The sequence below is a fragment of the Equus asinus genome, chromosome 10 (assembly GCF_041296235.1).
Source record: "Equus asinus isolate D_3611 breed Donkey chromosome 10, EquAss-T2T_v2, whole genome shotgun sequence".
Taxonomy (NCBI): domain Eukaryota; kingdom Metazoa; phylum Chordata; class Mammalia; order Perissodactyla; family Equidae; genus Equus; species Equus asinus.
In genome coordinates this window covers 20871676-20888196 of record NC_091799.1, presented here as the reverse complement: position 1 = coordinate 20888196, position 16521 = coordinate 20871676, and the positions used below count along the sequence as shown (strand labels likewise).

Sequence of the window (16521 nt, the reverse complement as noted above, 5' to 3'; positions counted from 1 at the left end):
CAGAGTTCTCTTCAAAGGGGAATTTCAGGTTCTTGCTCTGCAGCGTACCAGGACATGTATGGGAGCATGGGGCCTGTCCTAGGCACTTCCCCTACTCCCTCATACAGGCCTCTGCTCAAATGTCACTTCATCAGAGAGGCTTCTCCCAGCACCCTCTATGAAAAAGCCCCCCTGGGCTCGCTTCCCCCTTCTCTGCTTTATTTTCTCCACCAAACTTCCTATCCTCACCACGCCAGGTAATTTTCTTCCTCCCAACCCCCACCCTCAGTTGGAAGCCCCAAGAGAGTCAGGGCTGTATTTTATCTGTGAGCATATCCCGGTGCCCAGAATAGTACCTGGCCTGTAGCAGGTGCCCCTAGATATGTGGCGGGTGAACGAATGAACGAACGAATGCTTGCTGCACGAAAACAGCCAATATCGCTGATCCCCTAGTAACACTGCAACACACTGTCTCAGAATTACTATGTCTTTCTATTATTTTTTGCAACGTTCATCTCTTATCTTTGATTCTCCAATCTATCTGACATTTATTGCGAGGTATATTACGTGAGGTGAGGTTGTAAACAGATCCCCAACTTAAACAGCTAGCCAGTTTGCAGAATGATCCATTTTGTCCCTGCTGGTTTATGGAAGGGCTGGGACTGAGCTGGCTCTTCTGGACAGCCTGCTGCCCCGTCTGCCCCTTCTTGTGCCAGCAGCCCAGAGCTGGGCTGGTCAGGAGGCGGGACTGCCTAGATTAGGTACACAGGTGCTGGAATTAGACAATCTGTGGTCCAGCTTCTAGCTCAACCACTTACCAGCTGGGGGACTTTGGGCAAGAGAATTTGCTTCCCTAAGCTTCAGTTCTAAGCCTCATTTACCGCATCTGTAAAATGGGCACGAAAGTAGCATAATGACTCCTTCCTAGAGTAGCTGAGACTGAATACCACAAGGCAGGCAGAGCATGCAGCCGCGAGTCTGGCGCGCAGTGGGTGCTGAGCTGGTGTCATTACTGTTATAGCTCACAGCCAGCGGAAGGACCTTCACTCACTGGGCAGACGAGGCCCCCTGGGCATCCCCCTGTGCCCAGCACAGCGCTGTGATCAAGCTGGGCAGCTGGCAGGCAGGCAGCGTCAGTCTCTGGTTCCGCCAGTTTTGCATGTGGCGGAGAAGCAGCAAGTGTGGAAACAGGAACTGTCCGAGCCAGGAGCGTCTCCTTTTGGGGAGGGGGGGTCCCCCTAGGAACTGAGCTGCTGCCCTTGGGCCCCCATGGAGACTGTCTCCTTAGGGCCTGATAAGCATTCATTAGTGGAGTCTTACTTCTTCCAGAAAACTCTGCACGTTCACTTGCATTCTTGGGGTCCACAGGAAGTGGCGAGCGCCAGATGAGGAGACGTTGGCGCTTTGAGGACGGGGAGCAGAGCCTTCAGCACATCGAGGTTACGTTCGGAGCCTACTTCAGCGCCCGCATTCAGCAGGCACAAAATAAGCGCTTGTTGGTTGGCCGATTTCAGTATCCCCGGGGCTGTGATGGGAGCAGAGTTAGGTGATGGGTACTCAAAAGTGCGTGGGAGGGGCCCCCGGGGCTGGCCTATTGCAGACCCTGATCCTACACTTCCGGAGCCCAAGAAAACGGGGAGATGCTGGGCCTGACTCACTGTGTGAGCTTGGGCCTCAGTTTCCCCATCTTTGAAATGGGGAGGGGGGCCTGGGCTGAGGGGAGCACTAGCTGTCCGAAAGGCCTGGGGCAGTGGGGGGATCCGGGCCCGGGGAGGGCGCCGCCGGGGCGCCCCCCAGGCTGCGTGGCGGCAGCGCGCACGAGCGCAGGGGGCGGCGCGGCCCCGCGGCGGGGAGGGGCGGGAGCGCGCGCGCGCGCCCGCGCAGGCGGCGGCGGCGGAACCGAGCGGACGAGCGTGCGGACGCCGCGCCGCCAACTCGTGTGGGACCCGCCGCTCCGCCAGCCGCCCGCCCGCCGGCCGCAGCCGAGCCCGCCCGCGCGCCGGTGAGTGCCTGGGGCCGGGACCCGCCGATCGGGCCGGCGCGGGCCGGGGAAGGGGCGGGGGCCGGGCCGCGGGGCCGTCACCCGCAGCAGGGCCCAGGGGGGCGCGTGCCCGCGCGCGCACCCGAGGCTCTGCGGGGGAGCGCGGGCGGGTGTGCACGCGTGAGGTCGGGGCGCGTGTGAACGTGCGAGTCTGAGGGTGTCCGCGGCCGTGCGTCCGAGCGTGCGTGGGCGGCGTGTCCTTCTGTCCCCGGGGCCGTGTTCGCAAGAGTGTGTGCGTGTGCACGGCGGCGTGTCGGGGTTGTGCTGTTTGGTGTGAATGAGTGTGGGGGAGTGGGCAGGGCTCCCACTTATCCATTTACTGAGTGTTTACTCTGTGCCGAGGAGCGTGCCAGGCGCTTCCCGTGTGTTCTGGTTTTTGTGACTCTGTGTGGATTCAGGGAGTATGTGCGTGCACACACGTGCGTGAGTGTTCCCAAGTGATTTGTGTGCACGTTTGTGAGCCTGTGAGGACAAAACTGTGCCTATGTGGATGTGAGCATGGAATTTGTGTCCAGGAGTGTGTGTGTGTGTTTATTATGGAGGCTGAGGACCCCCTTTGTGCCCACCGGGCCTGTTACCTGATGTGCCCACTCCTGGCCCCCATGCCAGGAGCCCTGGAAAGACGCAGGCCTGGGGTGGGCACCCAGTGGTTGCCAGGCCTTGTTTGGTGAATGAAGAGCCAGAGGTCAGAGCTGCAGAGCCCGGCTGGGCCTGGCAGGGGGCGTGGCCTCGGAGCCAGGCCTTGGCGGGGCCACTGGCAGGACCCTCCGTGGGGCTCCAGAGCGTGCAGACTGGGTGGGGGGCTGTGGTGGCCCTGGCACTGGAGGACTAGTGTTCAGCTTCCTGCATACCCTCTGGGTTCCCTGGCTTTGTTCTTGCCCCTCTGTGGCCCTGGTTCCCTGCGGGGCTGACCCTGGGGAGACCAGAGTCCAGGGTCACTTGTCTGTGGATCTGGGGATCTCTCTCTGCCTGCCTTACTAAGTAGATAGATACTCATCTGATTTATTTGTATCCAGCCTGGGCTTGAAGTGAGAGCCCCAAGACAATAATCGATTGATCACAGGAGACTTGGGACACTGTCTTCCAAGGTCTGTCCTTCCAGGTTTGACAGACAGGTTTTTTGGGGGACTTTGTGGATGTTGAAAATCTCTACAGTCGAAAGCCTTCATTGCTTTCGGGCAAACTTTAGAAAGTCTGGAGCTCCCTGGTTCTCTGAATGGTCAGAATTCAGCTTGCCTTTCCGAGGGGAAAATGTCGTCTTAGGAGTTCGGTGTCTGTGCAGGCGACCTCAGAGGCGCATTTAAAAACCCGTGGCGTTAATGGAAGAAGAATTTCATTGAAAGGGATGCAGAGCCGGCTGGAAGCGCCTGTTCCCAACGCAGCAGCTTAGCGACTGAACTTTGGACATCTTCTCTTAGCAAACAAAACCTGGAAGGAAACAAAAAAGACCCACATTCTTTTTCTTTTTTGTCCTAAAAAAATGAAAAAAACCCACACCTTTGGATTTGCTGGAAACGCTGCCTCCCCTCCCCCCTCCAAGGCCAGGCCCTCCCTCAACCCCCCACCCCCAAATAAAATATGCCTGTGGGGAGCTAGGGTGAGTCACTCCCTGGCAGGGAGCCCCACGGGCAAACGTTTGGGAAGGTTCTTGCCTAACTTCCCAGAAGGAAAGCCCAGGATTTAAAATGGTCCCTGTGGTTTGTCAGCCCCTGCCGTCCCGTCTGCTTCGGAAATGACTAAAAAGTAGTTTCTATCTTGACAAAATAAAGTCTCAGACTTCAGCGGCGGCCCAGGTTGGTCTGTGTGTCGGGCCCATTCAGGTTTCAGGAAGCAGAGCTCCTGGCTTTGCCAGGTGGCACTTCTGGTGGCTCTGAGCAAGGAGGGAGCAGGGAGAGGGCAAGAGAAGCCACATTTATGGGGCACCCACTGTCTGCGGACATAATGGCTGCAGGAAGGTCGCCCTGTGGAGAATGGCTTCTGGTTTTATATGCACAAGGAACTGAGGCCCAGAGAGGCCCTTCCTGGGACTGCTGGGACGAGGTGGAAGCAGAATCCTGTCACCTGCCTGACTTCCCGCCTGTCCTCTTTCCAGTGCACCAGGAGCATGACGTCTGAAGGTGCACAGACTGGGTGTTGAGTGCTGTAACATACATCCATATGTTTAATTTTCACTGGGAGGTAGAGGGTTCTTGTCTCCATTTTCCAGACGAGAAAACTGAGGCTCCGAGGGATGAAACGATGTGCATAGTTTTATGAAAGTGGCACTACAACTAATGGCCACCATTTATTGACGGTGTAACATGTGCCAGGCATATGCGGTTGACCCTGGATTTGAACCCAGGTTTGACTGAGCAGAGCCCATAGTCTTCCCACTGAACCTGGAAAGTGACAGTCACTGTGTACGTGCGTCCGGCCCAGGGCTAAGGTCCAGGGTTGTTATCCTGATCTTACAGAGAGGAAGATGAAGATTCAGGGAGGTTGAGTAACTCGGGCAGCGTCATAAACTGACAAATGGCAGAGTCAGGACCCAAGCCCACATCCCTGATTCCAGAGCTGAAGTGCTTAAGCTAAAACCAGGTCTGTCTGGCTTTGTCCTGCTTTTCTCCTCTCGCGTGCTGAAAAGACAAGTGGATTAAGACACACCAGGTTCCCTTGGGGCTGGGATCCTTGCTGGGCTCCGGGCTTCGGGGAGATGTCTTCCTGAAGACTCTGCCCTCCCTCCTTGCCCACTCTTGGCCCTCGTCGCAGCTGACCAACGCCCGGGGCCAGAGCTGTCAGATAGGAAGGGCCCTAGTTCACATTTTTTCTTTCCTCTTGAAGTGCCAAAGATTGGTTTCAGAAGGGAAGTGTCAAAACAATTGTCAAAAAGAGAAGAATATTCCCTTCCTCTTCTTGGGCAGACCAAGTAAGGGAGTTCGAGAGTGGGGAGTGGAGGACCCTGGTGCCTCACTCGAGATTAAATACAGGTTGCCACCTCCAGGTTCGTGTGGGGAGGAAGCAACCTGAGACACTGCCCTCAGGAAGAGCCAGCGTCCTGACCCCTGAGGATGGAGAGTTACTTCCACTGGCCCCACTCTCAATTCTGGATATCTGACAAAGGATCCTTTCTGCGTCGGCTTCTTGTCACTTGCCATTTCAGTCCCATGCCTCTCTCTTCCTCGTTCATTTCCATTTATATCACGGTTTATACTACACCGTCCTTGGAAGGAATGCTGTGTGTGAGGACCTGTGCGGTTTGGGGTGTGTGGGGCCCTGCCAGTGTCCTTTAGGGTTGAGAGGAAAAGGTATTTCTCTTCCTTCCGAGTATGTTCTGCAAATTGATGAACATTTGCAAATTGCTTTGAGATGCGTTAATTTAAGGTGTGAAATAATAGATCTTGTGCGAAGTCTCAGCCACATTTCTGGCATTGATGGATTTCTCTCCCGTCTGGCCTGTGATTTGGGGAGGTAAAAATAGTCCTTGTTTCTACATTTTCATCTTTTTTTGCTGACATCATTCTTAGGAAGTGGTGGTACACACATGCCACGGACCTTTCCTCGGCCATCACCTCAGATGGCAGCCAGAATACAGAGCTCTGGGGTGCAAGGGTGCTTCTGGAGTGGGGCATCATCCGGGGTGGTCTGGCACCCCCTAGGTGCGTGTGAAATTGCTTTAAGGGGCCGGTCCTGTGGCGCAGCAGTTAAGTGCGCACGTTCTGCTTCGGCAGCCTGGGGTTCGCCGGTTCGGATCCCGGGTGCGGACGTGGCACTGCTTGGCACGCCAGGCTGTGGTAGGAGTCCCACATATAAAGTAGAGGAAGATGGGCACGGATGTTAGCTCAGGGCCAGTCTTCCTCAGCAAAAAGAGGAGGATTGACAGCAGATGTTAGCTCAGGGCTAATCTTCCTCAAAAAAAAAAAAAAGAAAAGAAAAAGAAATTGCTTTGAAATGAGTGGGTGGTAGATGCCAGGCTCAGCCAACGGCCCTCAGTGACTTTTTAGTATTTGACTATCTTCTCATTTCTGACTGTTGGATAGTGACAAGATGGCGTTTGGGGAAAATGTTAGTTTAAAAAGAAAAAGTCAGGCCAGCGGCTTCCCCCATTCCTGTCTGAGCTGGGTGGCATACACTCAGTCCCTACCTTTGGCCAAAACTGAGCCCAACGGCCTCCTCAGACTCGACTTCAGACGGGAGCTGACATTGGGGCAGATCCGTTGGTGGTGTCATTTCCTGTGACGTTCAGTTTGGGAACTTGAACTTGGAGTGTGGTCTAACATTTTGACATCTTTCCCTCTAACAAGACTTGCCTGTGTGGAAACAGACCCACATCCACAGCCTCTGCCGTTGTCTCCAGTTCTGGATTTTTCCACAGACGGCTTCTCCGGTGGTCTGGTGGCAAAGGCCCGGTCTCTTAGCCAGGCCTTCTTGGCCTCCAACCAGCAGGATCACCGCACCCCAAGCCCGACTGGCCTCTGTAGCTGGGCTCTGTCTGGGGGGCGAGCGAGGGGCCAACGGAATTGAAAGGCCGTGCAGCCGGGATCTGAAATACATTCAGCTCCAGCGGCCTTGATCCGCGTGGAGCCATTCTTTCTTTCTCTTAGACATCTGCGTGGTGGTGACCTCATAGAAAAGAAAAAGGGGCTTTATGTAGGAATTCCATAGAGTGTGCAGGAATTCCGACAAGGCGGGGGAGAGGGAGGCTCCACCGAGAGCCAGCACGCCCTGCGTTTCCCCCAGTTGTTTAATCCGCACACTTCAGAATTAGGCTGGGGGAGGGGGCCAGGCTTGTCCCTAGTGAACGGGGAGCCATTTAAGGAGAATTTCCCATGGTCCCAGAGCCGTTGCCCGTTCTCACTGCAGGTGAGCAGCAGAGCTGGAGTTTGTCCAGGACCCCTTTCCCCAAGGCCCGCCTCTCTTGTTCCTTGTTGTCCCCAGAGTCTTTGAAACAGGGGTTTATGGGGAAAAGACTTGCAAAGGAACGGAGTTACCTTCCAAACGACCTTCCGCTCTGATCAGTCCAAGCTGCCGATGATGAATCCAGGAGGCTCCTGATCCGAAGAAGAGCCACGCACCCATTTTACAAAAGGGAAACTGAGGCCTGAAGAGGAGAAGGCACTCGCCCACAATCACGTTCAGAACATGAGTTTTGGCACCAAATGGAGGGAGGTGGGAGCCCCAGGCCTGCCACTTGTGAGCAAGTTGTTCGCCTCTCGGAACCTCAGTCTCCTCATCTGGAAAACAGGGACGATGTTACGACCTCTTGTATAGAGCTAAAGGACACAATGCATATAACACCCAGCACGTGGGGAGCACCTCGAAAGTGCTCAGTGGTTACTCCCTGGATGTAAGGAGAGACGGAGAAACTATTTAGTTACGAAGGACCTGCCCTGGGACACACGGCCAGAAGGTTGTCCCTTTGTCAAGAGCGTTTCAGTGTCCCTGCGTATTGAGGCCCTGAACCAGGCTGAAAGGGGTGTCACAGAAGACTTTTCTATGATCGTGACCCTCCAAATGGAGGGGGCAATTTGGACATTGGCAGCCATTTGCAGCAATGTGGAAAGAGGCAGGATTTAAATGTCGGGGTGGCCCTGGGCATCTCAGGAAAGTGTTTAGAAATCAGTATTTTGTGTTCCTCTCCACCCACCCCCTGCAAGGCGAGGAAAGTGGGCCTTAGAAGATTTGGGTGCATCCTCTTGGAGTTGGAGGGTCTCGGTGGGGTCGGGGGGCCCGGGCCATGTCAGGTGCAGTGTGTTATTAAGCGAGGCAGATGCTTTGTTAATTATTTACACGCCCTTGGCCCCATCGCAGCTCTGTGCTGACAGAACGGCTGTTACAGACCTGGGCCCGGGAACAGGTAGATCTTGGTTGAAAGTGAGCAGCGGCCCTTTCCCCACCGGGTCCTCATGGAGGGTCCCCACAGCGGGGCCTGAGGAAGCCTGTGTGGGTTTGGCGTCCCTCCTAAGCCATTTGGGGTTCCCTTGGGCTGGTTTTCCCTGAGGGAGAGGAGAGATCCTTGTCCCCTGGATGTGGCCATCCCTCTGGAGGCGGTGGCTTCACACCTGCAACCCTGCTACGGAGTGTGTGATGAGGGGACAGCATCCGCGGCTCTGGAGATCTTGGACCCAGCGCCCCTACTCCCCAGCAGCTGCCTGGCGCGAGGGCGGCACGTGGGCCCAGCCTCCACTCCTTCATCTGCAAAATGGGCCGCAAACCCCAGGCTCCAGCCCCTTGATTCTTGGGCTCCATTTGGAGGGTGATTTGCCTTAGAAATCCAACTTTAGGATTAGAAATCTCAAAAGGAAGGGGCCTGGGATCAGACGCTTCCCTAAGAGGCCACTACGGATGAGGGACGTGAGCTCCGCATGGCATGCACCTACCCCCGTCCTCAGGCCCAGCACTTCTCCTGTGGCCTGTTCTGCAGAAGGAGGTTTTGCACAGGAGTCATTCTAAGAAAAGGTTCTTAGGTAAAATATCCATAATCTATAAATCTGTAGAGACGGAAAGCGGATTGGTGTTTCCCCGGGCTGGGGGGAGGGGAGAGTGGGGAGCCACTGCTTAAGGGGCACAGGGTTTCCTTTGGGTGATGAAAATGTTTGAGAACTGGTGGAGGGGATGGTTGCACGACATTGTGAATGTAGTCAGTGCCACCGAATTTTTCACTTTAAAACGGTTCATTTTATGGTAGGAGGACAAAAAGTTTATAAGAAAAGATTCTGATGCTTCACGATAAAAGGACGAAAGCCTCTCGTTTTACAGATGGGGAGACTGAGGCCCAGAGACGGACTGAGCAGCCTAAGGTCCCCATGCCGTCCGCCCCTGTTCGGTGGCTTCGGCTCTGATCCTGGTGCCTGGGGCTGGGCCGTGGGTGAAAAGTGTGACGCAGAAACACAGACCGTTCACCTTTGTGTGGGTTGAGTGGACTCTGTTTTGTTAGCCAGATAGTCCCGCCCTGGCTGGTATGTGGCCATCCGGTCACTCATTTGTTCAACAAACACGTCCCAACATTCTGGGTCACTGGTTATGCTGGGAGCTGGCACAGAGACCCGTTAAGGACCCTGCCCTGCGGCCTCTCACCACCTGGCAGGGACAGAAGTTGTGTCATGACCTCCTTGTAGGGGCTTGTGAACAGGCCTCTTTTGGGTGTCCCTCACTGAGGAAGTGGGAGGGCTTCCAGAAGGGAGGGGCGCCTGAGCCGACGTGAGGGACACGTGAGGTTTGCCAGGAAGGCTGTTGGGAGCCTGGAGGCCTGGGGCGAAGGGCAGGTGGAGCACGGGGTGGGGCTGTGGGATGGATGGGGCGCAGGGAGCAGGACTGGGGGCCTGGGCTGTGGGCAGACCCCAAGCACTGTGAAGCCAGGAGCTTCCCGCCACTTGCTCAGCCTTTGAGCCCCTCAGTGGATCCTTTGTATCGGGTACTTACTGTGTGTTACACTCTATCTAACCCTTTGCGTGGATTAACTCCCTTCATCCTCCCAGCATTCTGTGATGAAGGTACCGTTATCCCATTTGACGGACAGGGAATCAGACATAGAGAATCCGGGATGTCTGGTGCCTAATTCCCATTAGCACCAGTGCTGTGAGGAACCCGCAGCCTTCCGGGTCTGGTTTGAAGGGTCGGAGGACAGAGGCTGCCATTTGGAAGTGCCTGTTATGTGGGCTGTGAGTTGGTGGCCACCCAGGGCCTGGGAGAGGGCCTCCTAGGCAGGTGGAGGGAACAGCAGGCACCAAGGGGCGAATGGTGGGAGGGGAGGCTGCTGAGAGCCGCCCAGATCTGGATGAGATCTGGTCTTTACTGCAAGAACAGTGGAGCCGGCTACGTCTGCAGCCTTGCCTCTCAACAGTCTCCCCGACACTGTCTCTGCTTCAGCCACGCAGCCTCCTCACCTTTCCTCAAACATGCCAAGCATACTCCTACCTCAGGGCCTTTGCACTTGCTGTCCCATTTTCCTGAAGTCCTCCCCCTCCAATATTCCCATGACGTGCTTCTAGCCTTCATTTGGGACACAACAAAAGTCACTTCTCCACTAAAACGGACCCCATCATCCCCACCCTATCAAACTCAGTCCCTCGCCCCTTCCGTCTCCATTCCCTGGCCCGGCTTTATCAGGGCCCTACCCCTCCTTGACATCATGTGTTTGTTATCTGCCTCCGGACTGAACGTAAGATTGGGTCTGTGGACCACAGCTGTATCCTCAGTGCCCAGCACCGGGCCTGGGATGTAGTTGGTGCTCAGTTAATATTTACTGAAGGAGTGGAAAGTTTTAAGTGGCCAAGTGGCAAGATCCTTGGAGGTTGTCTATATGGAGTTGCTGATCTGTTAGGCGACTTTGCCCCTTCTGGGCAGTGAAGGCCTGAGTCGTGCCTGACTGACCCTCCTCTGTGCAGAGAAGGTTTCTTAGAGAAAGGCTCAAATTATTCCCAGTAGGAGGAACCGACGCCCAGAAGGGCTGGTGCCTCCCACAGTTCCAGGGGCGCCTTCCTGTGCCCCTTTTCTGCAGAGGCGGCTCCAGATGTCTGTATGGGAGGGGCTTTGGGTTAGAATGGTTGGGTGCCATGTCTTAAAGCTACATTTTCTATCAAGCACATTTATTTTTTTTTAGAGGGCATATCTTTTGGGGGTGGCTTAGGGAAGGGGAGGGGTTAACCGTCCCAAGCCACCTCTGGGCACAGATGTTGCTGTGCAGCCAATGAGCAGGACCCCAGATTCCACCACCCCAGCCCACAAAACCGGGCATCCCGGCTTGAAAGAAGAAACGATTCCCTAGCTGGCGTGGCCTTTGCAGGCCACCAGGGTGGGTGCCCAGATGGTGACACCGCTGGGTACCACATGGCAGACAGACAGGGAGCGGGGAGAGACAGCCCACCCCGGGCGTTTGGCGGGTCCAGTAGAGTCCAGCCGGATTCAGTTACACCAGGATCTCAAGTGCGGACTTGGCGTGCCTGACTCAGCCTGCGTGCATTTCCTTTGTTCGTTCCCCCAGGAATTTTACTGGCCTTTTGTGTTTGGTTTAAATGCCAGCCTCCTCAGCTAACCCGAGAGGAAACGAGGCCTGGATTTTTGTCTGTGTAGGGGCACAGGGTGGGGGCTGCCTGCTCTGGATGGTGACAGCACAGCATTTGGGAAATGTGCAAAAGAAATACTTTTACTCCGAGCTAACAACTTTCATTTGTGCATATTTTTATGATAGCCCAGGTTTTCAGACCTTGATCGTCTATATGTTAGGCACATGATGACCAGTTTCCAAACTCTCAAAAGGGCAGTGGTCTATAAAAGCGTTTTAGTGACATTTGGGGACAGGAAAGGCAGTTGGGAAGTTGCTGTTTGGGTCTCTGGTGTGTGTGAACTTCCTGGATGCTCAAATGGCTTAGGGGGCGGCATCTTTGAAATCGCATAGTGCCGAAAATTCCGGGACATATGGTCACTGTGATGTGGTAACGTTAGCAATCGAGATATTTAATTATCCAGAAAAACCCCTTTGCCTACCCATCACGGGTTACTGGAGAGCCTTTATTTCTTAAGAAGAGGGTCTTACACAGGGTAATTCGGACCAGCAGAGAGGGAATCATTCTCCCGCATTAAATTATTAGCTATTTAAGCGGTTTATCTGGTCACGCGTTTATTCCTTCAGTTGCCATTCATCTGGCAACCTTTGCTGGGTCCCACTCCGTGCCTGGCCTGGTGGTGGGCACTGGAGATAGAATGAGCAGAAGAACAAATATTACTGAATCCTGCTGGATGCCAGCCCATCAGGCAGTGCTATGGGCCACCCAGTGAGTTAATTCATTTCCCAGTGGATGTTTTTCTGAGCACCTACTATGTGCAGACCTGAGGAGATGCAGAAATGAAAACGACACATGGCCTCGTGCTTTGAGCGCTCGTCCCGTTCTGATGGGGTCTTTGGGTCCCAGCCTCTGCTTGCCGTGATAAACTCAGCCAGCCACCGTCCCCAGAATGAACCAGAAACAATCCAGATACCCCAGGAACCGACGTGAGAACAAGGCATCCCCTTCACACGTCCCGTCTCCATTCTGCGTCTTGCCACCACCCAGCATCTTGAGACAGAATGTGAGATCTTGTGGTTGGCTGAAGACGTAAATATTTTATGTCTCGATATTCTGAAAACGAAGCCCAAATGCGCAGAACTGCAGCAATCAGTGCTATAGATCATATGTTAAAATAATCTGATGACATGTTGTTTAAATATTTATGGACTGATGCGACATGACAATGGGGGGAGAGAGCAGTCTCGGAGCAGAGTCGTGGCAGATGCTAGAACGGAGGGAGCAGATTTGCATGGTCCCAGGAAGCGCGGTGCGATGCTCGGGTTTCTGATTCCATGTTCTGTGGTTTCGTGACAGTAGCAGTGGCTGACATTTATTGAGTGCCTGCTGTGTGCGGTACCCTTCACTGATGTCATCACAGCACCCCCTCCAGGATGGGACTTTTATTTAACTCCACGTTACAGATGAGAAACTGAGGCCCAGGCCAGGTCAGATGGGCCCCAGATCCACAGCTGGGGGGTGGCTCAGGATCAAGTCCAGGTGGGCCCAGCTCTGCAGTCTGAGCTGTCACTCACTGTCTATTCTGCTCCATTGGTGACACGTCAATCAGAAAAGCCCCCACCGCTGCCTGGTCAACCCCTTGCTCGGTCCTCACTGGACTTTCTAAGTCACAGAAAGGAAGGCCATGTCTGTGAGATGTCGCACAGGAATAGAAACCACAAGGAACAAATGTCTAACCCAGGAGGGGCAATTGTGCCATGGCAGAGTCACATAGCCCCGTGCCCTGCACGTGATAGGGACTCAGGAAATGGGGTTCCACCTTCCACCTTTCTTCTCCTCGTTGGTTTTGCAGTCATTAACGGAGTTCTCTGCAGACCGTCCCAGCGTTAGTGTCCTGTGCCCTAGCCCGTCCCTGCAGGGCCTACCTGCGCCGGCCAGGCTGGGGACACTCAGACACGATAGCCCCTTCAGTCTCCAACAGCCCCTCAAGGTCAGGGGGTCCCTACCTTCCAGAGGAGGGGCTCCTGCGCGTCTCCCGGAGCCGACTGCAATGTCCCTGCCTGAATGTGCCAGCTGGAGTAGCCACTGCTTCCATGCGGCCCCCCCGTTGCCCCCCGTGCTCTGCTGGACCAGCTCCCTCCGCCTGACAGTGCTAATGTCAGCCCTGCCTGTTTTGTCACCACTCTGCATCCTGGTTGTCGTCACATCCCCAGCACGGGAAACCAGGCCTGATCCGTGAGATGGCAATAAATGACCAGCCGTAGGTGTTCAAAGAAGAAGACCCGTGGGCAGGGGGTGGAGGCAGGGCCAGTTCTGAGAAGCTTCCCAGGCGGTGACCGACCGTCTCTGACCCAGCGGTGTCTTCTAGTTCTGCAGAGACAGGTCTGGGGGTGTCCCCGAGGGCCTGCAGGCCAGGAGAGGGGGTCAGAGAGTCATGCAAATGGAAGGCAGGCTGGCTACATAATTTGTGGGGCCCAGTGCAAAATGAAAATGCAGGTTTCCTCATTCAAAAAGCAAGAAAAAGCTTTTTCCTTCCCTTCACATTGTCTCTCTCCACCTGTCATGATGTTTTTTCTTAGCCATTTAATGCCACACTCCCTTGGGCACAGCGACACTCACAGGGCGAATGCAGACCCTCGCAGGTGCCTGGGGTCCCACCCCATGGCTTGGTGTGCCTGTGCACCTGACCCCACCCTTCCCCACGCCTGCACCCAGGCTCCTGCCAAGAGTGGAGGGTGGCAGAGGTTACAGGGGTAGGGGTGGGGGAGGGGGCAGCTGAGAATCCGTCCTGGGGCAGGTGGGACCACAAGTGAGCTGAGGCTCCAGGCCCCGAGCACATGCACTGCTGTTCCATTGGACTTCACTGAGAAAACACAAGTTCAAAGATAAAGTGAAGACTTTCAAGATGGTGAACACAGAGCGTGAGACCCCAAGCACGGGGCTCCCTTCTGTGGGCAGGGCCAGATGCACCTGCCCTGGTCACTTGCATGCGAAGCTGGCCTGATGGGAGGGCTGAGCCTCCTCCCACCCACCCACACAGTTCAGAGCAAGGTTCCTGTTTCGGGTCTTGACACGGGTTGGGGCCAGATTTTATTTGAAGGAAAAGTTCTGCTGTGAGGGGCTGTCTGCAGACTGCTGGTCTGGGATGTGACTGCCGTTGGTTGGCCGGCTGGTCTCCGTCCTCACCCTGAGCCTCTCATGCTAAGGACACACTGTGGATATGGGCTGCCTTGGAAATGTTCTTTCTGATTCAGTCCCTCACATCACTGCCAGATGTTATTGCATTGATAAACCCATCCCCTCCGACTTCCTGTCCTTGAGTGACAAGGGTCAGAAATCAAATGACAAGGTTGCTGACCCACTGGCTCAGGAAGAATGCCAAACAGGTGGTGCCCTAGAGATCAGAGAGGGCGGGGAGCTCAGATTCCAGCAGCCACCCACGCTGTTCCCAGCCCTGAAGTTGGGGGACCTGGCAGCCACAGGATGTGGGGGCCTGGCCACTCTTGAAAATGTGAATGAGGGAGGTTCAAGAAAGTTCACTAAAGCTCAGTAGCTACGGTGCACCAGCGATCTGGCCAAGTGCTTTATCTGTGTTGCCTTAGTTAATCCTCGTGACAACTTTGGGCTGACCCCGTTTTTCAGATGAGGATAACTGAGGTTCAGAGAATGAAGCCACCAGTCCAAAGCCATAAGCCACAATGTTTGAAAGCAGATTTGAACCCAGGCCCAGCTGACCCCTGGAGCCAGTGGTCTTTGTACAGTTCCAGGCATGGCTGGCTGGCCAGGGTCACTGCTTGGCTGAGCCTTCTGTCCCCACTGTCTGCTGCTGCGTGTGCATGGGGATGGGACAGGAGCCAGACCTCTGCCGCTGCTGCCCGTCGGCTCCTGCCTCTGAGCAGTCACCCTTCTTGGCTGGGAGCAGGTCCCAAGGCTCCAGCACCAGCTTTTCTCCTCCAAGATCCAGGCAGCCCTGGGGCCGCTCTTAGGCCCAGAGATGGAGGAGGGAGGCGGTGGGGTGGGACAAATCTGGATGCAAGTCACATCTCTATCTTTGGCTCACCTGGGCTTGTCGCTTCCCACTGGGGACCCCGGTTTTCTCACTTTAAAGTGATGGGTCATAAAAGCAGTTCCTGTCTCCGGGGGAGTTCTCCTGATCCAGCAGGTAAGCACGTCCGTAACGGGCACTCAGAGATCGGCAGCCGTTACTTATTGATAATAAATGACACAGTGTGGCGTGAGGATGGCAGCTTCGTGGCACCTGTGATGCTCAGGAGCACCTCCCTGCATGGGGACTCATTGGAAATCACTCAGCCCAGAGCCGTGCTCCCCAAAGAATTCACCCCTTTCTTGCTTTGTTCGGTCGTTCGTTGATCCGACAGAGCTTGGCGCTGTCCTCAGATGTGTAATGAACAGCAGAGACAAAATGGAGGTGGCATTCGGGTTGGGGAGAGTGCTCATGAACAGGAGGTGAGTGAAGTGTGGTCGGTGTTACTGGGCTGGGTGATGGAGAAGATGAATAGGGCTGTGCCGTGGGAGGGCATGGGTGCCCTGGCTGCCTGTAGATCGATGCTCCCCACAGTCTCTTCCTTCTCTCGAAAGGCAGTCACTACAGTTTAGCGTGCCGCCTGTGGTTCAAGGTCTCTGCTCTCCCAGGGGCCCAGGGTGGCCTCGTCAGGCTTGCCCATTTTACAGACAGGAAAGGGAGGCTGGGTGAAGCAGGGTCGTTTGCTGAAGGGCGTACAGTAGATCTTTGACTGAGGTAGGATTTGAACCCAGGCCTCTGACTCCCAGAGCACACACCCTCAACCGCTTTGTTCTAGTGTGAATGGATGTTTTTGTTTTTCCAGGCAGCAAAAAAGCCACAGGTTGTGCTCAAAGTGCTCAGCAAGCACCTACTGTGTGTCAGAACAGTGCTGGGTGCTGCAGGAGGGTGTGGCCAAGAACAACAGAAAGACCACTGGGGCTCAGATTGGCCTGAGACGTGACCATTTTCCAGGTGAGCCAGGATTGCTCTCCAGAGCTGCGAGGTGGGTGGGGTTAGCCCGGTGTTAGGGATGAGGAGGCTGAGGCCCAGAGAGATTCCTCAGGCTGGCCAGGGTCACACAGCCCCAGACAGCCTGACTCCACGTCCACTTGCCCTGCCTGTCATTGTTGTTTGGCTTCTGGACCAAGTAGAGCTCAAAGCACAGTTCAGCAGCTTGATCCTGAATTGGAGGGTGGGACGAGCCATTTGCGTAATTGTGGAAGTGGACGCACATTCCATGGTGAGATTGCTTTCGAGATGCCGCTGATTCTCAGGGCAGGAGAAGACTGCAGAGATGACAGCGTGTGATGAGGGCCTGTGGGTGTGGGACCGGGGAGGGGGGCCGTGTCAGGGGTGCCTCCTGGGACTGACTGAGAGCCATAGGGTTTTACGGCATCTGAGAAAGAAGAGCCTTTTAAAAGAAAACGTTTCTAAAGCTGTCCCATCCCACCATGGGCAAACAGTCTTTAAACACCACAGAAACAGCCACGTTCTGT

General features: G+C 55.1%; 1 protein-coding gene across 2 annotated transcripts in view; it reads left to right on the top strand.

Moving 5' to 3' along the window:
• Positions 1–1821: 1821 nt before the first annotated feature.
• The window catches only part of NEK6 (NIMA related kinase 6), an 84934-nt gene continuing 70234 nt past the window's right edge, over positions 1822–16521 (top strand). The window contains exons 1-2 of one of the 2 annotated variants that reach the window (XM_044778808.2): positions 1835–1981; positions 15849–15997. The gene's annotated coding sequence lies outside the window, so the exon portion shown is untranslated. Of the gene's footprint in view, positions 1982–15848; positions 15998–16521 lie in introns of both variants that reach the window. The other variant, XM_044778810.2, reaches the window with a different exon arrangement.